Below are 25,327 nucleotides of genomic sequence, written 5' to 3'. Positions count from 1 at the left end.
AAAAAAAAAAAGTAGCAGAAATAGATGCCAGAACATGGAAAGCCAGGAGAGAGGGTCCTGAGAGCTAGGAGTTAGGGGGCTCTCCCCAGCCCAGGCAGCGGAGCCCCCTGTGTCCCACCAAGGGTGGTGGTGAGCGGTGACTCACCGGGCCAGTCTCAGGAGGCCGTGGGTCTTCAATGCTGGAGCACTTGCTTAGAAAACCAACCACAGCTTCAGTTCATTGGTCTGCGATAAGGTGAAACAAACCCGGAGACGGAGAGACCCTCTTTCCTCCCGCGGAGTTTAGAACTCAAGTATTAACTCCACCAGCAAGCGGGCCCGGGAGCTCCCCTCTGCACTCAGAGGCTCTCCATCACAGGGTTGTCAAACCCAAGTTCCTGTGCCCGACACACGGTGAGGCCAAACAAACCAAAATGTCAGAGCTGGGAGCTTGGGGGCAGAGGAGGGTTTATTGCCAGGGCCATGCCAGGGGAACGGGGTGGCTCGTGCTTCAAAGGCCCAAACACACTGATGGGTTTCAGGGAAGATGTTTTTCCCAAGCAAAGTTTGGGGTGACATCTGGAGGGTGTGTAAACCGTCCTCTGGTTGGCTGGTGTTGAGGTAACAAGGTGGTGGTCCGGGAACCTCAATCAGCCTTCTGGTTCCAATCAGTCTGGGGTCCACGTGCTGGTGCTCAGCCTGAAGTTCCCAACCTCCACCTGGGTTGGGGGCCTTGGTTCCTGTAGAAGAACTCAGATCTGTATCATGTTGTTATGCACATCCCCCGAGGAGGGGCCAGGCCCCGGCCCCATCCTGCACTACTGCTTCTGTGTTCCGTCTCTCTCCTCATTAGTAATTGTTTAAATCTGCCCTTGGGAACTCAGGGGACGTCTAAGAGACTGAAAGCTTTTTTCCTACCAAAAGCAAAAGGGGGACACAGAAAGGCTTTTATGCCCAGGAGAGCCCCACAGGGTCCTGGTCAGTTCCAGTGCCCAACAGGACCCCCCCCCCCACCAAGCCACTATCCTCATCTCAGTCACCACACAAAGCCGACCCCCTTTCACCCCTGAGCACCCAGACTCATCCTCCTATGGCTCTGACATTCCCTTCTCTCAGGCTTCCCTAAATCTTCCTCTGTGTCTTCTGGGACTTCAGCTGCCCTCAGCCAAAAACCCAGATCCTCTCCCTCTTCTCTGTACAGCTGGGTCCCCCTACTGCTGTCTGATACCTGGTTCTCCCTTGAGGATGTGGCCTCCCCTGAAACCTTCCCACTGGGCCTGGGGGAGGGGGAGGAGTTCTCCACACTTATTTACAGGCCGCTTCCCCCACCCCTCCCTAAAGCCCCCAGCTCCTCTGACTCAGGCCGGAATAAACTACCCAGGGGCTCCGTTCACACAGCCCTCCAACTCGCCCCCTTCATTCCTTGAGTTCAGCCCTGGGCTCGCTGTCTTTCTACACCACTCTTCCCTTCACTCTTAGGTTTCCTTCCAATACTCTGGCTTCTCAGCTGCTTGACCGCCTCTTTTGCAATGACCTTATTTCCTGCCGAACCTCAGCCACCCACTCCCATGGCTGTATTGCTTGTCATTACCAATGAGTTCACCCCTCCCTGCTCCGTGCTTGTAACTGCAAGCCTTCTCCTGTGCTCACCATATCCTACTGCCTATCTTTCCACATCATTCACTCTAATAACCCCACTCCAGGGAGAATTACTGATACCATGAAAGATAAGAGTTCACTACAGATCCTAAGGCATTTTAAAAATAAGGGAGTGTTATAAACAACTCTATGCCAATTTGACCACTCACTTGAAATAGAAAAAAAATTTAAAGAGATACTCTAAAAATGACATAAGAAATAGAAATTAAAATATCAGCATCAAAGAAATGTCACTCCAGTTGACAAAGTCGATCTAAGAAGGAAATGATTTGTACCAAATTTGAAGATTATAACCTGGGAAGAGCATCTCAAAGCTCAGAACTGTTCTGCTATTAGAAATCAAGGCACAGTTAGAAGTCTTTTGAGACAGGGCTGTACATCAAATGATGTATTATTGACAGTTTACATAACCTGAATTTAAGCATCATCCTGGTGTGTCATGTGACCCCTTATAAGATCAAGAAGGAGTGTTATCTTTTGAGGAGCTGTCTTGTTGATGCGAGGAGAATGTCGCTCTTTATGGTTGAGCAGGTATTCCTGCCTGTGGAGGAGTTTTGGTCAATGCATAAAGCAAATACACTATGCACAGTGTAGAGAGGAGGCCAAAGAGCAGAGAAGAATTTTTTTGTTTAAATTTTTCTTGTCTTGCCATAAAGTAGGAATTTTATTTCATAATTTTCCCCTGTTGATCAGATTTCTTCTTCAATAGAAAGCATTAGGTGATCAAATATTTGGTCCCTCAAAGTTAAGATGGAGGCTTGCCTGCCCCAGTGCCCATCATGTCCTTTGATGCAGCTTGTAATAGCCCAATACTTTTTGGGGGGTTGTACTAGCAAGTGTTCAGCAAGGACTGACGGCCAATTGTAGGTTGTCCAATAGGGACTTTGAGCCAATGTTCTGCATGTGTGCATTGTGTATGCCCATTTTATAGAGAACTAGAGTGTATCTATAGTTTTAATTCATTCAGACATCATTAATCTAGTACCAGCAGGTGACACATGAAAGGCAAGAAATTATCGCCTTAAGTTCCACAAACTGTAATTTAAATTGGTGGTAGGAGTAACAATGTCATTAGCGAAAGTTTAAGCCAAAATGCTCCTGAACCAAACCATCTTCCTAGTTTTTCCCCTAAAGTGGGAGGATGGTTCAGAGCAGAAACTTGACTCTTTTGGGGTCATAAGATGAGTCAACAAATATCATGGCCAAATGGTCATATCATTGGAAAACTGATAGAAACCAACATGCCCGAGATAAAGGCAGACTGACAGATTGGCAGGGGCTGTTTCCAAGCCTGCCCACAAGTAAGGGGAATATTGCTCTTTATGGTTGAGCAAGTATTCCTGCCCATGGAGGAGGTTTGGCCAATGGATAATGCAGATACACAGTGCACAGTGTGGGGAGAGAGGAGGCCAAAGGGCAGAGAAGAATTTGTTTAAATTTTTCTTATCTTGCCACAAAACAGGAATTTTATTTCACACTCCTAATTAAAATCCTTCCCGAAATGAAAACTCTAGTTCAAACAGTGAATTCTTCCAACACTTCAGGAGAAAATAATGCCAATCCTACACAAACTTTCAGGAAAAAAAAGGAATAATCAATTTTCATCTCATTTGGAGGCCAGACATTACCTTGATGTCAAAAAAAAAAAAAAGGAAAAGACAAAATTAAGCTGTAGACCAATATTCCTCATGAACATAAAAGTCAAAATTCTTAAAATATTAACAAATCCAATTCAACAATTTAAGAGGATAATACACTAAGTGGAACTTATCCCAGAAATGCAAGATTGGTTTAAAACTTACAAATCAAATATAATTAACCATGTTAGAATTAAAGAGAGAACTTACCTCAGTTGATGCAAAGAAAGCATTTGGCAAAATTCAACCCCTATCCATGGTTTAAAAATAAAACCAAAAAATTCAAACTAGGAACAGAAGGGAACTTCCTCAACCTGATAAAGAACATCTATGAAAAACCTACAGCTAACGTCATACTCGATGAAAGACTGAATGCTTTCAAATACGAGGAATAAGACAAAGCTGTTCATTCTTATCTCTTCTATGCAACATTGTACTGGAATGCCAAATCAGTGCAATGAAAGAAAAATAATTGAAGTATAGAGATTAGAGAGGAAGAAATAAATTACCTTTATTTACAAATGATATGTTCATGTACATGGAAAAGCCTAAGGAATCTACCCAAAAGCTTCCAGAATTGAGTTTAGCAATGTCACGGGATGTGAGAAACATTTGAAAATCAATTATATTTCTATAAATAGCAATGAACAACTGGAAATTGGATTTTTAAAATACCATTTACAATAATATCAAGAGTAAGATACCAATGGATAAATTTAGCAAAATTTACTTTGAAATTTGCTTGTACACTGAAAATTATAAAACATTGCTGGGAGAAATTAAAGATCTAAGTAAATTACCAGAAATGCCATGTCCATGAGTCAGAAGACTCAATATTGTTAAGATGCTAATATACATCTTCTCAAATTGATCTATAAATTCAACACAATCTAAATTTTTAAAGTAAGCTTTTGGGATAGAAATTGACAAGTTGATTCTAAAACTTATATAGAAATGCAAAGAGCCTGTAGGAGCCACGTAAGTTTTGAAAAAGAACAAAGTTGGAAGACATGCACTACCGAATTTCAAGACTCTCAGTGATCAAGATAATTTGTTATTGACATTATTCATGTAGAATGATAGAATATAAGAAGATCCAGAAATAGAATTTCAACCACTTTGGCAAGGTAATTCGATGGGGAAAGGATAGTCTTTTCAACAAATGGTGCTGGGACTAATTGATATGCATATGGAGAGGGGAATGAACCTTGATTCTTACATTACACCATACAAAAAAATTAACTTGAACTGGATCACAGGTCTAAATGTAAAAAAACCAACCAACCAAACTAACAAACAAAAACAATGAAATGTCTAAAGATAACCACAGGAGAAAAATCTTCTCAACCTTAGGGTAGGCATAGATTTCTTAGAACACAGAAAGCACTAATCAAAAAAAAATAATGAATTGGACTTGGTCAAATCTAATACTTCTGCTCCTCAAAAGACCCTGCTAAGAAAACAAAGATGAGGACTGTCTAGAGTGGGAAGTTTCCATAGGTCACGTTTATAAGGCCATAGACCCAGGAAGATCCAATGGAAGAAGACTTTTTCTTTTACCTTTTTTTTTTTTTTTTTTTTTTTTTTTTGCTGTGAAAACATAATGCATTTATTTTGAGAGCTCTTTTTGTGAGGGGTTAAAAGAGGCTTTGGGCTGGGGAGGGTTGGGCGGTGGGGATGGAAGAGCAGGTGCCCTCAGTGCTCATCCGAGGTCTGGGAGGACTTCTTGCCCTGGTGGGTGCCTTCCGTGGCTTGGGGGTGCTGGTCCTGGGAAACAGCTTGGGCCGGATGTTGGGCATGACGTCTCCCTCAGGGATAATCACGTCTCCCAGCAGATGGTTGTGCTCCTCTTCCTGGCAGATGGCCACCTGCAGGTGCTGGGGTGTTAGTTTCTTCTTCTTGTGATAGGAGCCACATTGCCCACCAGCTGTAAAATCTCAGCATGGGTCTGGTCACTGGCCATGGTGGGGTGTTGTTGGTGACCTTGTGATGAGTCTTCTCATGGGCCTTGTGGCCGGTGTTGCCAGAGTCCGCCACGCTGCACGAGTTACAGGAGTGAGAAGGTCTTGCAGGGCACAGAAATGGAGCTTCTGTATTCTTTGTTTGCTTATTCATCCATGTATGTTGAGGCCTGTATTACGGATCCTCACATCATCTCTTCCTTCGGTGCAGCACCTCCTGTTGGGTCCTGAGCAGACTGGGCTCCCGTCAGTGTGGACATAACCTCTTGTCCCAAAGCCCTGGCTCCAGTCAGCTGCACAGGAAGAATCATCTGTTTGATAGCTTCCTGGTTTGTTTTTCCCAGCTTTGTTAAATTTGGATTTTACTGAAGATTGGCCACTATCTCTCTACAAAGGTAGAGCAGCAGTAATCTGATGCCTGCCCACTCCTCAATCTGGGTTTTACACAGCTGGGTAATGAAGCTAAGTGAGGATGACCCCTGGGAGCACTTGTCACCGAAATCAAATTGAGCCCTTGACCTAAGTATGGGTCTGTGGGTATGTGTGTTCACTTATTTTACAAAAACAATGTATGTTCATTATTTAATCAGAAAATGCAGATTATCCAGAACTTATTTGCAAGTGACAGAAACCCAGTCTAAATAGCTTAAGTCAAAAGATCACTGGGCCACATAACCAGCTCACCCTGAAGTATGAGGACTGAGAACAGCTGGATCCCAGGCTCCAGTGACAGGTCCAGGCTTCATCTCTACTGTCAGCTCTACATCCCTCATTCGGTGGGTGAGCTGCATTTTTACCTACTATTCACTGCTTTCTCCAGGCAACCAGTGAGGACAAGCCACCCAGAGGTCACATCTTTCTGTTCAGCAACTCAAGAGTAAAGGAAAGCACTTTTCCTAAAGTGCATCTCAGGCCAAGAAAAATTAAGGACTGATCCTGGCTGGGTCAGTGCCTTGATCCCTCTGCTGCCAGGGGTATGAAAAAAATACCCATCACCATTGTAATCTCCTTCATGTTGAGTGGGAAGAATGTGTATGCCCATTGCCTGTCCCTCCTAAGAGAGCACTGCGTCACACTGCCACAGCCTAAACTCGTCTTCATGTGGTCATTTGCTCTCTCATCCACTTGTTCACGAGCAGCCTGCTGCGTGCCGTGCCCTGCACTAACTGCTGAGGGCACAGGATTAGACATAGCCCCTGCCAATAGCTGTTGAACTGCAGGACCTTCTACAGTTAAAGGAACGTCTACAATCAGGGGCACTACATGGGGCCACCAGGAGCACTAGTGTGGAGATGAGTTCTAGATAAAAAAAAATTCACTTGTACAAGATCTAAGAACTTCAAAATACACTTGCTTTACTCTTGGCTCACAGTTATGGATTGTGATTCTCTAGATCTCAACCAAATTAACTGGTCTCCCTACGTCCATACCCTTATGTGAACTTGGATATTTACTTCTCTTTTTGGGGGGTTGGGGGGAGGGTATTGGTATTTAAGTTTATTTTTTTAATGGAGGTACCCAGGATTGAACCCAGGACCTCATGCATGCTAGGCATGCACTCTACCACTGAGCTGTACCCTCCCTACCTTAGTTACTTAAACATTACTCAAGCTTCCAAATTTAAACTCGGTATCATTTGAAAAACTAATTCCAGCAGAAGTTGCTCGTTAACTAATGTGGACATGTGGGGAGGAATGGTTATTGCAGTCAAGCAGAGCAGGAATTGGGGAGACTCTAATCATCTCAGAAAATTTCTATTGTATATTTATAAACTTGTCTTTTCTATAATTAGATTGTGTTCAGGAATAGCAATGAAGTCCCCTAGCTCTTCAACTCGTAAATACTCTTAACCTCCTTGGGTATTAAGATATCAAAAAACTGTATTTGAAATGCAGCTCTGAGCTGTAATGTATTCATCCCAGCATGCTATACAATCTTGCATTTATGTCTTTTGTTCTGTGGATGATGTTGTATGGATAACAATGAAGACGGAATCTTAGTGCCAACTATTTTGTGTGTGTAACTCAACCTTTTCTCTGCTCTTGTAAATTAAGCATGGAGCTCTTAAAGCTAGTCTGGAGCCAACATCTGCATTTTTCAAAGGAGATATAATCCTCAACATAGGCACACAGAAGATGCAAGCACAAATATAAATGTATCTACACTTATACATGACTTCAAGACAAATTGAAGGTCATTTATTGACTTCGGCAAATGGAATACTCATTGCAGAATTCCTTAAAATAACAAAGATTGCATTAACTTGGTGCTAAAATTAAATTGAAAATAACAAATTCAATTTTATATGCAATAGCAGAGGAATGCTTCTGTGTAAAGACAGACATACGAGTAAAGGTTTGATAATTACGTATCTGTTTTTTCTAGAAATGGTCCATTCAGAGGGCCACCTGAGCCCCAATCTCCTTTCCAATTCTGTATGAGCCCATACACTTTCTGACTACCCTTCGGGTCTTGGATCCAAATTAACATTTGGTTGGTGGCAGTTGTAGGGGAAAACGTAGCACAGCAGATTGGAAATTTACAAACCTCCTGGAAAAGCTAGTTGCTAAGCTTGTGTCAAATCTGCCTGAGTAGGCTGTGGCAGCTGCAAAATCGAGGCACCCTGGGGTACAGATGGTGCTCCTGTCACATGGCCAAGGGTTGGCTGGATCTCTCACATCACACAGCCCTCAGCCAACGAAGCTGGGCCCTACTTGTAGAACACCTGCACCCCGCCCTAGCCACCACCACTGCCACTCAGGGCTGCATTCTTGACACAGGCCTGGTGGCAGAGAAGGGTAAGGGCTTCTACTCCAACACTTACCATAGCACACTACGCCATGGCCTTGGAAGGAGCACGCTCTCCCAACAGCACATGGAATCCTTAGAAAGTCTTAGTTACTACCCAAAATAGACACTTCCCTCCAGCAATGCAAATCCTTCCCCATCCCACTCAAAAACTATCACTGTCTAATCTGGCATCGCTGGCCCCTGCTAATCTGGGTCCATCTGCCTCCAAAAGCATGCACAGAATTTCACCTTCCAACAAGCCCTTCTGGCTCCTCCACACAGCTCAGGTTAGCCCCCTCTGCACTGAGGCTTGTCAGTACTTACAGGCGCTTCTGACTTATTTACCCAGGCCTTTATTCACTTGCTCACTTCATACATCTTTATAGAGCCCCTACTACGTGCTAGGTGCTGGGGCTGCAAATTGTCAAAGACCTGTATTAGTAAACAAGATAAACAACGTCCAGCGTTTTAAGACTTGCCATTTAGTCAGGAAGATCAGCAAACAGGCACATAGGTGACAGAAGCTGACGTTACTTGGGCACCTGGGAAGACTCCTCAGCAGACTTGCAAGTCAGTTCATGGAAGAACTGATGTCTAAACTGAAATCTAGTGGGTGCTGGGCAAGTCCAAGGTAGTGTGGCAAGGGAGGGTGCAGTAGGGACCCAGGCAAAGAGGCCTGAGGGGCTCCAGGGACCAAATCCTAGAAAACTGAAACAAGTGCCAGAGAGGAGGTGGGACTATAATTCTGTGTCTCTTGTTTTGCTCTGTATGTGCTTTTATGTTTGTCTGTGTTCTATCTCATGGACTGTTGTCTTCTCTGAAACACCCAATTCATTTTTTTTTTTAGCGTTTATTGATTTTGCACATTTTAAACATTTTTCTTGGAAGGTAACTAGGTTAATTTTTTCGTGGAGGTACTGGGGATTGAACCCAGGACCTTTATACATGCTAAGCACACTCTACCCCTGAGCTATACCCTCCCCTCCCAGAAAACACCCAATTCTTAACATAGAGCTTAGTAAGCACAGGCAGTGCAATGCTCCACAAAGTGTTATCAAATAGATTACAACTCCTTGTAAATGTGTTAAGGCACAGAGATCTTTCTGTAGCGCCCATAAGCTGTCCGTCAGGCTTCCTGTCAGTGAAGACTCAGCCCGAGCACTGGCTGCGGAACAGACTGCTTAGTGCTTAGAGAACGATGGCCAGAGTGTACCCACGTCCTTTATTTCTGGAATGACTACATCTGGTGATTAAGAAGTGACACCCTATCTCCCTGAACTCTTTTTAAGAGGTAGCAATAATTCACATTCCAGAGAAGGGAGGAAGAGGGAAGGAGCAGATTTGAGACATTTTGTAATTCATCAGTGGACATTTCTCAAGCCTTAGCTTTCTGGGCCTCTGAGAAGGATTCAACACCCATAACCACAGCATCCTCCTCAAAGCACGCTCCCCTCTTGGCTTCTGAAACACAGCACTCTTCTGCTGCCCTTCTTGCTACTCCTTCTCAGTCTCCTTGGTGGGTTCATCTTCTTCCACTCAGCCGGTAGGTGTTGGGAGGGCTCAAGGCACATTCCTAGGCCCCCTTCTCATCTCACTTGATGCTCTCTTGCTTGTGGTACAATATATTTAAAGTGATGAAGGGGAAAAACCAACACCAAGAATATTCTACCCAGCAAGGCGCTCATTCAGATTTGATGGAGAAATCAAAAGTTTTACAGACAAGCAAAAGCTAAAAGGGTCCAGCATCACCAAACCACCTTTACAAAAAATGTTAAATGGATTTCTCTAAGCAAAAAAACGAAAGGCCACAACTAGAAATATTAAAATAATAAAAGGAAAAAAAAAAGCTCATTGGTAAAGGCAAATACCTAGTAAAGGTAGTAAACCATCCATGCACAAAGCTAGTAGGAAAGTTAGAGACAGAAGTGGTAAAATTATTTATGTCAACAATAAACAGTTAAGGGATATGCAAAACAAGAGATGTGAAATATGATATCAAACAGTAATTATGATGGGAGGAGAGTACAAATGCAGGGTTGTAAAAATGCGTTTGACATTAAAGAGATCAGCAACTTAAAATAACTATATACACACCTCAGGGTAGCCACGAACCAAGAATATATAATAGATACACACACACAAAAGAATCCAAACATAACATTAAAGACAGTCATCAAATCACAAGAGAACAAAAGAACAAATCACCAGAGAACAAAAACAACCCCCAAACAATTAAGATGGCAATAGAAATATACATATCAATTGCTTTGGAACACTTAGCCCATTTACTTTTCATCAAAAGTAGCTGAGTGGATACACAAACAAGACCTGCATCTAAACTACTAAGAGATTCACTTCAAAGTGAGGGGATGGAAAAAGATATCATGGCTTTCTTTTGATTTCCATTCACATGGAGTCTGTCAAGTGGAGCCTCAGTTCTTGTCCAGATGGCCTCTCATCCTCCTCTAGGCTACTTTCCCTGGTCATCTTAGAGCAGCATGCCAATGGACAAGACAGGAAGCTGCAGGGCTTCCGGAGGCCTTGTCTCCAAAACATACAATGTCACTCTACCACATTCTCCTGGGCAAAGAAATTCATAGGAACCAGATTTAAGGGGAGGAGAAAGACTCCATCTCTTGATAGGATGGGCAGCAAGGTCACAGGGCAAATGGGGAATGTGTCCAGGGAAAGAGGATGTCCTTCTACCATTGCAAGTAATTTACTAGAGGAAATAATCAATGGGTTATCTGGATATTTTAAAAGGCAAGGTTTTACAGAACAAGACTCACAAAGAAAATAAACATGGTTATCAAAGGGGAGAGGGGTAGGAAAGGGATAAACTAGGAGTTTGGGATTAGCAGATACAAACTACTATATACAAAATAGATGAACAAAGTCCTACTGTATAGCACAGAGAACTACATTCAATATCCTTCAATAAATCATAACAGAAAAGAATATAAAAATTAATAAGTATATACAGCTGAATCACCTTTATGTACACCAGAAAGTAACACAACACTGTAAATCAACTATATACTTTAATAAAAACCTTAAAACATTAAAAAAAAAAAGTCAGGGGGAAGCTAGGGTAACAATACATATCAGACAAAATAGAATTTAAAAAAATACTGTTCCAAGAGACAAGGACATAACATAATCAAGAGATCAAGCCACAAAGATATAACAACTGTACATATATATGCACCCAACATAGGAGTACCTAAATACATAAAGCAAATATTAACAGACATTAAAGGAGAAATTGACAATTGACAGTAACACAATATGGAATTTTAACTCCCCACTTACATCACTGGACAGATCATCCAGACAGAAAATCAGTAAGAAAACGGTGGCCTTAAATGGACTTAAGAGATATATAGAACACTTCATCCAAAACCAGCAGAATGATAGGCCACAAGACAAGCATCAGTAAATTTAAGAAAACTGAAATCACAAAGAATCTTTTCTGACCATAGAGCTATGCGACCAGAAATCAACTACAAGAAAAATGCAAAACACACAAACACATGAAGCAAAACAATATGCTACTAAACAACCAATGGGTCACTGAGGAAATCAAAATATATAAATATACCTGGAGACAAATGAAAACAAAAACACAATGATCTAAAATCTATGGGATGCAACAAAAGCAGTTCTAGGACGGCAGTTTATAGCGATACAAGCTTATTGAAGGAAACAAACAAAAAAAATCTCAAACAACCTAACCTTATACCTAAAGGAGCTAGAAAAAGAAAAAGCAAAGCCCAAAGTTATTAGAAGAAAAGAATCATAAAGATCAGAGCAGAAATAAATGAAATAGACAAAATAGAAAAGATTAATGAAACTAAGAGCTGGTTTTTTGAAAAGATAAATAAAATTAATAAACCTTTAGTCAGACTCAGCAATAAAGTCAGAAATGAATAAAAGTTACAACTGACACCACAGAAATACAAAAGATCACAAGAGACTACCATGAACAACTCTATGCCAATGAAACGGACAACCTAGAATAAATGGACAAATTCCTAGCAATGTACAATTCCAAAGAATGAATGAACCAGTAAGAAACAGAAAATATGAACAGACCAATTATCAGTAATGAAATTGAATCAATAATTTAAAAAACTCCCAACAAACGAAAGTCTAGGACCAGATAGCCTCACAGGTGAATTCTACCAAGCATTTAGAGTGAGTTTGGAAGTGTTCCTTCCTCTGCAGTTCTTTGAAATAGTTTGAGAAGGATAAGTGTTAACTCTTCTCTATGAGGCCACTATCACCCTGATACCAAAATCAAAGACATCACAAAAGAAAATTACAGGCCAATATCACTTATGAATATAAATGCAAAAATCCTCAACAAAATACTAGCAAGTTGACTCCAACAATGCATTGAAAGGATTACACACCATGATCAAGTGGATTTACTCCAGGGATGCAAGGACTTTTCAATATCCACAAATCATCAATGTGATATACCACTTTAACACACTGAAGAAAAACCGTATGATCATCTCAATAGATGCAGGAAAAGTCTGATAAAATTCAACATTTATGATAACTCCAGAAAGTGGGTATAGACAGAACATACTTCAACATAATAAAGGTCATGTATGACAAGTTCACAGCTAACATCACATTTAATGGGGAAAAGCTGAAAGTATTTCCTCTAAGATCAGGAGCAAGACAAGAATGCCCACTCTCACTGCTTTTATTCAACATAGTTTTGGGAGTCCAAGCCATAGTAATCAGAAGAAAAAAATGAATCCAAATTGGAAATAAAGAAGTAAAACTGTCACTGTTTGCAGATGATACTGTACATAGAAAGCCCTAAAGATGCCACCAAAAAACTACTAGAGCTCATCAATGAATCTGTTAAAAGATGCAGGATACAAGATTGATATACAGAAATCTGTTGCATTTCTATACACTAACAATGTACTAGTGGAAAGAGAAACTAAGGAAACATCCCATTTACAATCGCATCAAAAAGAATAAAATATCTAGGAATAAACCTACTTAAGGAAGCAAAAGTGTAGTCAGAAAACTATGATACTGAAAGAAATTGAACATGATGCAGATGGAAAGATAGACCATGTCCATAGATTGGAAGAATTAATATTAAAATGGCCATACTGCCCAAGGCAATCTGCAATCTCTATTAAAATACCAATGGCATTTTTCACAGAACTAGAACAAATAACTTCAAAACTTGTATGGAGATACAAAAGACCCTGAATAGTCAAAACAATATTCAGAAAGAACAGAGCTGGAGGAATCACACTCCATGACTTCAGACTACTATGAAGCTTCAGTAATCAAAACAGAATGGTACTGGCGTAAAAACATATAGATCAATAGAACAGAACAGAGAGACCAGAAATAAACCCACACACTTATGGTCAATTAATCTACAATAAAGGAGGCAAGAGTATACAACAGAGAAGAGGCTGTCTCTTAATAAGTGGCGCTGAAAACTGGACAGCTACACGTAAAAGAATGCCGTTAGAACATTCTCTAACACCATATCCAAAAATAAACTCAAAATGGAATAAAGACCTAAATGTAAGATCAGATACTATAAAACTCCTAGAGGAAAACATAGGCAGAACACTCTTAGACATAAACTAACAATATTTTTCCTGGATCTGTCTAAGGCAAAGGAAATAAAAGCAAAAATATACAAATGGGACCTAATTAAACTGAAAAGCTTTTGCAAAGCAAAGTAAACCACTGACAAATACTTGCAAATGATATGACTTATGAGGGGTTAATATCCAAACTATATCAACAGCTCACTCAACTAAACACACACACACACACACACAAACAATTTAAAAATGAGCATAAAATCTGAAAAGACATTTTTCTAAAGAAGACATATAGATGGCCAACAGGCACATGAAAAATGCTCAACATTGTTACTCATCAGAGAAACACAAATCAAAACCAAGATGAGATATCACCCCACACTTTTCAGAATGGCTATCATCAAAAAGACCACAAATAACAAACGCTGACAAGGATGTGAAGAAAGGGGAACCCTTGTACACTGTTGGTGGAAATGTAAATTGTTGCAACCACTGTGGAAAACAGTATGCAGGTTCCTCATAAAACTAAAAATAGAATTACCATATGATCTAACAACTCTACTCCTATATTTGAAGAAAATAAACATTAATTCAAAGATATAAGCACTCCAATAGTCATAGAAATATTAACTACAATAGCCAAGATATGGAAGCAACCTAAGTGCCCATCAATAGACAGATAAAGAAGTGTATGGGGGGAAGGTGTATACACAATGGAATAGTACTCAGCCATAAAAGTAAAATTTTGCCATTTGCAACAACATGGATAGACTTGGAGGGTATTATGCTTAGTGAAATAAGTCAAAGAGAATATTGTATAGTATCACTTATGTGGAATCTAAAAAATAAACTTGTGAATATAATGAAAGCAGACTCACAGATATAGAACAAATAAGTGGTTACCAGTGGGGAGAGAAAAGGGGAAGGGCAAGGTGTGCAGGTAGGGGATTAAGAGGTACAAACCACTATGTGCAAAACAGGTGACAAGGATATATTGTAACAGCACAGGGAGTAGAGCCAGTATTTTATAATGACTATAAATGGAGTATAACCTTTAAAAATTGTGAATCACTATATTGTACACCTGACGCTTATATAACATTGTAAATCAACTCTACCTCATTTTTTTAAAATGCGCTCGTCTTTGGAAATATCTTTGCCATCTCTCCAGTGGTCAACGCTTGACTGACTACTCCCAGATCTCTGGCTCCAGATGAAATGGGCTCAGCGTTTGTCATTTTTGGCTGCTTTGTACATCCAAACTCTTCCCTACTCATGGAGAATTCCCCTTCTTATAAGTCTTGGTGGGAAGCAGAGCTGCACTCTGCCAGAGGAGCTGGAGATGTCAGGTGATAAGGCTTCCCCAGCTTACTGAGAAGCTAGAGGTGAGGCAAGTGACCCAGGCTCAGCCAATCAGAAATTCATTCAGGGGCTGAGTCAAGGTCTCTCCGGGTGACAAGAGTGAGGATGACAACATGGCAGCAGCCTCCTGGGACCAGGGCTGGGCTATCAGGATACAAGATGCAACATGCCATGTCTGTAGCAGCTACAGTGGCAAAATGGTATTGCCCCCTCACCTGCCTTCAGGTGAGATGTTGGACCAGGTTCTGAACATACAGCCTCTTTTTAACTATTTCTGTCCAACTTACAGGTCTGGCTCTGCAGGCCTCCTGCTGATTCTGTGAGCGACCCAACATCCATTCAGTCTTTTCCACGTAAGCCAAAATAAGTTTCCATTCTGATGGTCGTCTGTCCATGACTGGCCCTACTCAGTGGGAAGTTTCCAGGTGGCTCTCTTCCATCCCACCTTGGTCAGGGGCCTAGGCTTTTCAGTTACCGTATCCGTGATTTCATGGTATGGCCCCCAGACACCTGGAAGTTGCTGAGACATTTTCAGGAGGTCTGCAAGGTCAAAATTATTTTCACAAAACTACTGAGACATTATTTGTCTTTTTCACAGTGTTACATTTTCACTGATACACAAGCAATGGTGAGTAAAATGGCTGGTGCCTTGGCCCAAATCAAGGCAGTGATACCAAACTGCAGTAGGAGCGTTCTTTCCCATCACGCCCTCGCAGAAGAAAACAAAGCCAGCCAGGTGCACTTAACAATATACTTTTTCAGTAAAATGCTTAGAAATAAATTTAACCAAGGAGTTGAAAGACCTACACGCTGAGAACTATAAAACATTGATAAAGGAAAATGAAGATAATTCAAAGATATGGAAACATCTCCCATGCTCTTGGATTGGAAGAATTAATATTGTTAAAATGGCTATAGTACCCAAAACAACCTACAAACTTAATGCAACCCCTATCAAAATACCCATGACATCTTTTCACAGAACTAAAATAAATCCTAAAACTTATATGGAATCAGAAAAAAAAAAAAGAATTGTCAGAGCAATCCTGAGGAAGAGAACAAAGCTGGAGGCATAACCTTTGCAGACTTAAGGTAATACTACAAAACTACAACAATCAAAACAGCATGATATTGGCACAAAAACAGACATCCATATAGATCAATGGAGCTGAATGGAGAACCTGGAAATAAACCCACACACTTAGGTCAATAAATGTATGTACTTGCCTCCTTTGTCAGACAATAGAGACAGAGGGGGATCAAGATGGTAGAGCAGGAAGACATGGAGCTCAACTCCCTCCCAACAAACACATCAAAAATACATATGTGGAACAATTCTCATGGAAAACAACTGAAAACTGGCTGAAGATATCTTATAAAACCAAAGCTGCAAGAAAAATCTCCACTTAACTGGGTAGGAAGGCATCAGAGTGGGACTGGCACCCCTGGAAAGGAGAGAAGTTTCACACAGGCAGAACCTCGCCCTGGACAGCCCCCTTGTCTGCTGGGAAATCTGTGGGGACAGAGAGGCTGGAGAAGCCTAGACTCTACTCACCAGGAGTGCATGCGCGCTGGTTTGCTGACAGTCAGGGCGGAGCGAGACCAGAGCTGGTGGCTGCCACATCACCGTGCTTCCTAATCCAAAGGGGCGAATGCCCCAGTCTTGCCACAGCCTGGCACGAGATCAGGGCAGAGGTCTGGTCTGTCTGCAGAGACAGACCAGGGTAACTGCAGTGTGATCCAGGCCAAACCATGTTGCCAGCACATGTAAGGGGTGGTGGGTCAAACTGAGCAGATGCTGTCAGCACTGGCACTGGGCTGTGCCACAGATACACTCAGCAGCAAAGGGCACTGAATCTCAGGCAGACAGTTCCTGGGAGAAAACTCAATCTAGCTGCGCAGAGACAGCTCAGAGGGCCTAGGGTGAGGTCCAGGGGGAAGCACGGAGCCCATTGTCAGTGCTCACACAGCAGGGGTGGCCGTGGACCCACCATCGTATGGCAGGGGCAAGCCTGGTCAGAGCAGACTTTGTCAGGGCACACACTGTGGTACCACAGCCACCCAGAGTGGCTAGGTGCTAAGTGTCAGGCAGACAGGCCCTGGGCAGAAGTACTTAGTGGGCTGTCTTCCTGTGGGAGCACTCCAGCTCTGCTCACTCCACATCACAGCTTGGAGCTGGAACTGGGGTGGACAGGCCCTGGGAGAGAGGTCTGGCACAGAGGCAGCCCAGGTTCCATGCGGCAGCACAGCCACCTCAATGCTTGCAGTTACAGGCCCCTGGCCCCCAGCTCCAACCTGTGCCACACCACAGCCTAGCACTAGATCTGGGACAAACACAGTGGAGAAAGGGATGTGACCCTAAGCTGCTGCTGGGCAGAACCACAGACACGACACCTGCAGAGGCAGCGCTTAGGTTCACTGTGACCACACAGGCCTCACGTGCTTCAGCGGTCATGTCCTTTGGGGCAGGGCACACGCTCTCAGGGCTTTTACGCCAACAAACAACTGGGGAGCAGGCCCTGCCCACAACAGGGTGGTGACATCCATGGAACAAAGAAGGCCCCGCCCCTCGTCAAGTGCGGGCTCTGGACACAACACCAAGCACAACCACTGTCAACGGGCCAGCTGAAACCCATACCAAAACCAGCCCTCACACCGAAAATAACAGACTGAGTCTACGCAGGGACACTTCCACGTCAAAACAGCCCTTCAAGACCGTAGTAGATAACTGTCACTGTATGAGTTTAGAAAATGTTAGCTAAAATGCAAAAGCAGAGGAACTTAGTCCCAATTAGAATAACAAAAGAAATCCCCTCAGAGAACAAATAATGAAAGAGACCTCACCATTCTACTAGACCCCGAGCTCAAAAAGGAGGTAATAAGAATGCTAAAGGAATTAAAGAATGCAGATCACTGTAATAAGGAACTAGAAACTATAAAGATGAACCAACCTACAAGCGATGAATAGCAAACTAAATGACACAGAAGAAGAAATAAGTGATCTAGAAAGTAGAATAATGGAAATCACCTGATCAGAACAGCAGGCTGAAAATGGGGGGAAAAAAATGAAAGGCACTTACAAGATCGATGGGGTAATATAAAGCGTGCTACGCATAACAGGGACTCCAGAAGGAGAAGCAAGAAAAGGGGATCTGCAATGTATTTGAAGAAATTATGGCTAAAGATTTCCCAAACCTAAAGAAGGAAATAGATATATAGGTACAGGAAGCACAGAGAGTCGCAAACAACACGAACCCAAACAAATTCACATCAAGCCATATTGTAATTAAAATGGCAAAAGTTAAAGGTTCTAAAAGGCAGCGAGAGAAAAAGTCACATACAGAGGAACCCCCTTAAGTATCAGCTGATTTCTCTGCAGAAACTTTGCAAGCCAAAAGGGAGGCGCATGACATACTCAAAGTTCTGAAAAGGAAAAACCTGCAACCTATCATTTAGATGGAGAGAGAAAGAATGTCTCAGATATGCAAAAACTAAAAAATTTAGCAATACTAAACCTACTCTTAAAAAAAAATACTGAAAGTTCATGCACCCCAGTGTTCACAGCAGCACTGTTTACAATCGCCAAGACATGGAAGCAACCTAAATGTATGTCCGTTGGCAGGTGATCAGATAAAGATGTAGTGTATATATCCAATGGACTGCTACATTATACTGCACACCAGAAACTGACACAACATTGTAAACGGACTATACTTCAATAAAAATATACAACCCCACAAAAAGTCATGCACCCCAGTGTTCATAGAAGCACTATTTACAATAGCCAAGACATGGAAACAACACAAGTGCCCATCAATAGACAACTGGTTTAAGAATATGTGGCATACACACACACACACACACACACACACACACACACACATTATATGATAGAATATTACTCATCCATAAAAAAGAACGAAACATTGCCATTTGCAGCAACATGGATGGACCTAGAGAATTTCATACTAAGTGAAGTCAGACATTATAATTAGCCAGTAATATTTCAGGCAAAGCCAAAAAATTATAATCACATTCATCAGTTTAGCCAATTCCATATAACTAACCCTTTTCGCTAACTTAAATTTCATGAAATCAGTTCTTAATAAACTTTCTAAATTTCTTACCCAGTTCAGCAGCATCTGAAAGTTATCAGAAACCTATACCTGTCAGGTACTGTCCTTTCTATGAATCTTCTTGAAGATGAAGCATTTTTGCAAAGCATCAGCTTAACTGTCTGTGAAATGACAAAAGACTTAAAGGCAAAGGTTAAAAATCTAATTACAATGTTTTCGACAAAGAAGCTTAGCCAAGTTTCTGTGCTATACAAACATTTTAAGATAACTAGAATTGACTGATAGCATTATACCGGGACATTTCCAAATTTCAGGAACTTTACATAATTTCTAGAATTTCTGTATTAATAACATTTACCCATACAGTATAATATGAGTAGGCTTGTCACTCATTTGACAATGCTTCCCATGTAATTTAACATATCAAACAATTCTAGTTAAGTATTTCTCTCTGAGGTGCCTTAGGTGCCCTCTGAATCATCCCAAAGTTAGCTGAAGGTCAAAAGAATTTTAATTAGAATTTGATAAGAAGTGTGTCAAAAATATCAAAGTTTATATTAAAAAACACCTGGTCAAATATGATCATAGGTCACTGAATATTTTCTTCACTTAATCAAAATGACAAACCATTTCAGGCAGAGGTGGAGGGTAGCATGGGTCAGGGCAGGGGGCCACGGATCTGGGTAGGCTGTGGCTGGAGTCAGATGGTGGGGGGCTGTTGGGGGGCGGTGGGGGCAGGGCAGGAAGGAAGCCAAAAAGTTGGGGAATGGGAAACCAGAAGCTCCAAAGAAATTTTTTTTTTCAATTTCAAAAGCAAATAGAGATCACATAAAAGCTAAGAAGTTCACACAATCTGCTATCAAAAGCAGCATTCCAAGAAAACTTAGTTCTCTTAACAAAAAGGAACAAAATCTATTCCTGCAGCAGCCTACTTTTAATAACAAAATCCACTTACCTAATTAAATTTAATCTAATCTCAGCCCAACGATGCACAAAACTCCTTTTTCAGGGCAGGCTCACTTTATTACAAACCTTCCATAAATTTCTGTATCCACATTAGTTTGTCCCTTATTTTTCCATCCAGAAACAACCAGCTCTAGGATACAGATTATACTTTTCCTTTGAAAAAAATGTCTTTTCATTTTTCAAACCTTTTCCAAAAAATACACATCTTACCTTTCTGACATACTGAAAGGTTTCCCTTATTTTAGTGGCTTTAACTACACATTATCATTTTAACCCCTAAAAACCTTAATCTCTATCAAACACCAAGAAGCAAGCAATTGTGAGCTGTCTGTCATACCAGTACTTCCTGATTGGAACTTACGGACATAGTCCATAACCACTATTTGAAATGACCTAGATGTCAATGAATTATCATCATTTAACTCAATGTGGGGCAACTGATGTCCTTCAGAGTCCAACAACCCCCGCTTCTGGGCTCTCCAGGAATGTCTGCCTGTGATCCCTCAGCAGATACGGTACATTCTTTACTGAGTGTGTTTGCTCTAAAGAGCTAACATCCCTAAGTGATGCCTAATCTCACAACAGCTCAGGCTGGCCTGTGCAGCCCACCTTATCAGAGTCATAGACCCCACCCCCCTTCAAGGACCCTAAACGTCTTACTTCACTTACAACCAACCAGAGACTTGTGCACAAGCAGACCTTATAAAAGACCCCAACAAGCAGCCCTCAGGGCTCACACAGGCACCTCTCGTCTGTGTGGCCCCTTGTTGTCTGTAGCAGCTGTAACCTAATAAACTCCTTTTCTATTCTTATCCTTTGCCTTTAGTAAATTCTTTTACCACCCGTGACACCAGCCACCTTATCCCACATCACTCAAGTTACCAAAGTTCTGGGGGAAAATACTCTGGATAGACATACCCAAGACATAATTATTCCTGAAAGAGTTCACCTGAAAACTCTGCTTTACGTTTTGGGGGGACATGGTAGGGTAATTAGATATATTTTATTTATTTTTAATGGAGGTACTGGGGATTGAACCCAGGACCTTGTGCATGCTAAGCACGCACTCCCACTGACCTATACACTCCCACTATCTCATTTACTTTTATAATTTATGAAAATCATACCAAGTTTGTTTTGGGGGTTTGTTTGTTTGTTTTTGCTGACAAACTAACAAATAACATGAACTTACTGGCTATCAGTAAACCTAGGAACATAAAACTAAGATGTCTCTATTGATTAAACCAACAAGTTTTGAGTTAGCTTTAATATCTGATATTAATTTAGTATTGACTATTTCCTAGATCACTTGAACCTGAAATTTGTTCTGGATGGTTTCTTTTATATTTATAAGTATTTAACTTGTAAGAGATTACTTTTAGGTTAATTAGAGCTCATTGACAAGTTTAACTTTCACAAAAAGACAGAATCAGAGATCTGTTTTTCTGCTTGTGTTTATTTTTATTTTTATTTACTTTTTTTATTGATTAATAGTCATTTTACAATGTTGTGTCAGATTCTAGTGTAGAGCACAATTTTTCAGTCACACATGAGCATATATATATTCATTGTCACATTTTTTCTGCTTGTGTTTAAAAAGGCCTCTCTCTTCTCATTCCCAGGGACTACAGAAGATCAGATAAGTCTCTGAGAGCCCACGCAGAACATTTACATTATAAAGGCATGGGGAGGGAAATGCAAGTTTCTCCTAGAAAACAAGCTTCCTCTAACTGCGTATGCAAAAACTAGTCATCATGGCCATTTCTGGGGAGTTTTTCCTCCAGTTTCCAAATATCCAATTCAGTGAAACAGCAGTAACAGGCCATAATATATATAGCGTTCACTCACACACCCAAGATAAATGCCCAACCAATTCCAAAAACTCACTTTGATACAACAGCCAGAGCCATTAGGGGCCATTGTTCTCCAGATCTCAGGGAAAGCTGAGGCCAAACTATGTTACAATAAAAACATTTTCTTTCTTTTATGGGAGCATAGCTGAAGCTCTCCCAGTTTTGCAAAGTACACCCTAGGAGAACCACAAGATGGAGTAGAGCTCTGACTACTGTGAACGAAAACACTGCAATGTAAATGAAACTACTGCAACCACATCAGTAAACAAAGGATGCTGAAACCAAGTCATCAGCGGCTGCCGCCATCCCCCAGTGAGGACAGGCCTGCAGCCCAGGCTCTGCAGCCACTCACAATGGTGCCCTCTGAGCGGACTTAGAACCTAAGAAAGGACAGGATACTGGCCCTAGATAGCTAGGTGCTTGTCAAAGGAATGAATTCAGTGAGCCCAAATGTTTGCTTCCTCCCATACACAGAAAAGCACTAAATTCTTGAACTTGAGATGCCTGGCTTTCTTTAGATAACAAGCAATCTTTTATTGTTCCGACAACCTGGTCTTTGTTGTAAAGCTCCTCTATATCCTAGCTCCTCCCCTACCTCTTCGGAGCAGTCCCTCAGAGCGATCTGAGAGGCTGTCATCTCAGCTCGAGTCCTCCCGCCAAATAAAACATAACTCTTTTAACTTTCAGGCTGTGCATTTATTTCAGTCGACAATACCCATACTTAATTATTCATAGCCGGTGTTGTCAAATATCAAACAAACAAGAAAATAGCAAGCAAACAAGAAAACCCATGCAATGCAAAACGGTCTCGTGGGGTCACAGTTTCCTAGCCCCAGAAGGAGAACCCCAACCAATGCCCCATCAGAGATGGGGCTGAATGACCAAGCCTTAGGCCAAAGGGAAAATCCCAACCAATGCTCCACCACAGGCAAAGCCAACACAACAGGAAGGAATACCCTAATGTTGTCCCCCTCAAGCTCCATTACTTACCAGAGACATCTCAACCAGCCAGTGCAAGTGCCTTATTTCCTTTACGACAGAATTCAAAAGCACCATGGGCCAACAATGCCCAGTTGGTGGCAAGCACTTGGGGCTGTCCCTGAGACAAAGGTGCTCAGGCAGCTCCTGGACAGGACCTGGGAGCCATCACCAGCCAGGGGCTGATGCGTCATGAGCAAGACATTCACTTGGGACTGCAGCCCCATGTTGGGCACCAAAATTCTTACCGAATCAAACTGGGGTTTACTGCTCACCCGTGTGCAGTATGTACTGACACCGGGCCGTGGTGAAGGAAGGTGCTGTGTTATTGTAAGGCACCATACAGGGAGTCTGGGACAGCTAGCACTCAAAAAGTCCGAACTCCTTGACGGGTTTCAGCAAAGCATTTTTAAAGGCAAGGTGAGGCGAGGGAGGGGAGTCCCAGGGTATATAATCAGTTCATGCACACTTCTCTGGTTGATGGTGAGGTAAAGTAAAAAGGTGATAAGTTGTTGCGAATATTTCCTGGTTCCAGCTGGACTCCAGAGGGGATGTATTAACTTCTTGCATCTGGTTCAGGGTCCCAGCATCTGCAGGACAACTCAGGAAGTGTGCATCAGAGACTACCATCTAGGTCCTTCAGAGAGGAGCTCCAGCAGAGGACATGGGGGAGGGCCCTGTCCTGGCAAGGCCCCAGAGGCTCCTGCTCCGTTGCAAGACAAGACAAGCCTTTCTTCTCTAACAATGACCCTTGGTCTCTCTGCTACTCTCTCCTCTCCCTTCTAAGTTGACTTTCCAACTTCTGCTTACCCTTCCTCCAACCCTGGTCCTAATTAGTCTTTGAGAGCAGAAAACCTCACTCTGCAAGCATTCAAGTTTCTGTCTGGCCCTTAGCCCTGCTGCATCTTTGAGTCTTTGCTGGTACTTGGGGTGGGCTAGAGAAGAGAAACCACCCCCTGGGTTACTCAAAGCAGAAGACAGAGAAATGAATAGAAAATAAATATTTCACATAATTCTTACCTACACTTGCAATTCAGAACACTGACTGTTCAGATGATTAAACTCTCTTCTGAGCTCCTGAACCATATATCCAGCTACTTATTCCACACACAGCTCCTTCTACCAGGAACACTTTCCTCATTCAAAGCTCAACTATCTCTTGCTTTTAACTCAAGTTCTGCTGAGCTTAAATGTTGCTTTCTCAAAGAGGCTTTCTTTTATGTTCCAATCTAATTTAGGTCACCTCACCCCGTAGTACTTCATTCTTTGCCTTCATAGCATTTATTATAAGTTTAATTTTATATTTACCTGTGTTTGCTTATCTGTCTGTCTCATTAGACTGGTCAACCAGAAGGCAGGAACCATGTCTGTTCTAATCAGTTCTATATACCCAATTAAGTGATATTAATTTATTAAATATACTAATGAGGAGAGGACTATTACTCTTTTTAGACCTTTTTAAATGTAATTGTATAAACCTATAAATTTCCCTCTAAGCTCTGCTTTAGCTGCTTTCCATAAATTTTGATATGTTGCATATTTGTCATTTCAGTTAAGGTATTTTCTAACCTCACTCTTGATTTCTTCAGTGACATGTAGTTTAGAAGCATGTGGTTTAATTCAAGTATCTTGAGTTTTCCTAAATATCATATTATTGATTTCTAGTATAATTACATGGTGGTCAGAAAACATTCTATATGATTTCAATTCCTTCATGTATTGAAATTTATTTCCTGGCCTAATAAATGACCTGTCTTGGTGAACACTCCATGCATGTTTGAAAAGCATGTGCATTCTGCAGTTGTAGGTTATAGTGTTCCATAACATCAGTTAGGTCAAGGCGGTTGATAGTGTTCATATCATTTATATCTTTACTGATTTTTTTTTGTCTAGTGGTTCTATCAATTGTTGAGAGGTTTATGCTTTATGTATTTTGAAACTCTGTTATTAGGCACATGAGCATTTACAACTGTTTTGTTTTCCTAGCAAGTTGATCTTATTATGAAATGTCCTTCTATCACTGGTGATATTTTGTCTTGAAGTCTGTTGAATCTGATATGTTCCTCTCCCTTAAACTGAAGTAAAATAACACTCAAACTCCAGCCTTTTCACATTTCTTGCTCATATTTGTTTATTCTCCAATCTCAGTGCATAGCTGAAAACAAAAATTAGGAAAGTGGTATGAACCAAAAAAATTATTCCTTCTAATGCAGAAAGGAGACGTGTAACCAAGAGGCTGGCCCATTCCCCACTCCCATCCCTGATGCAGGGGTGCCACCTCTCCCTGCTCTCCATGCTTTGCTCTCAAACTTTCCCTCTTTAATCATGAAAAGCAGCTCTATGCATTTATAACATTTCAATGCCTTTGGCTTTATTAAACTTGGGGCTTTCAATAATGTATGAAAAATCATTTCATAGCTAGTAAAGCAGGACTGGCAGACAAACTTTTTTGACCAGAGCATCTAACTG

The 25,327-nt window shown here is 41.5% G+C and overlaps 1 long non-coding RNA gene across 1 annotated transcript in view; it reads right to left on the bottom strand.

Annotated features, from left to right (window-relative positions):
- Nucleotides 1–430: 430 nt before the first annotated feature.
- Nucleotides 431–25,327, bottom strand: part of LOC140698511 (uncharacterized) — a 36,363-nt gene continuing 11,466 nt past the window's right edge. Inside the window, exon 3 of the long non-coding RNA XR_012076321.1 lies at nt 431–719. This is a non-coding gene — a long non-coding RNA (uncharacterized lncRNA). The remainder of the gene's footprint in view (nt 720–25,327) is intronic.

Source organism: Vicugna pacos, chromosome 9, assembly GCF_048564905.1.
Source record: "Vicugna pacos chromosome 9, VicPac4, whole genome shotgun sequence".
NCBI lineage: Eukaryota > Metazoa > Chordata > Mammalia > Artiodactyla > Camelidae > Vicugna > Vicugna pacos.
This window is presented reverse-complemented; position numbering and strand designations above follow the sequence as displayed.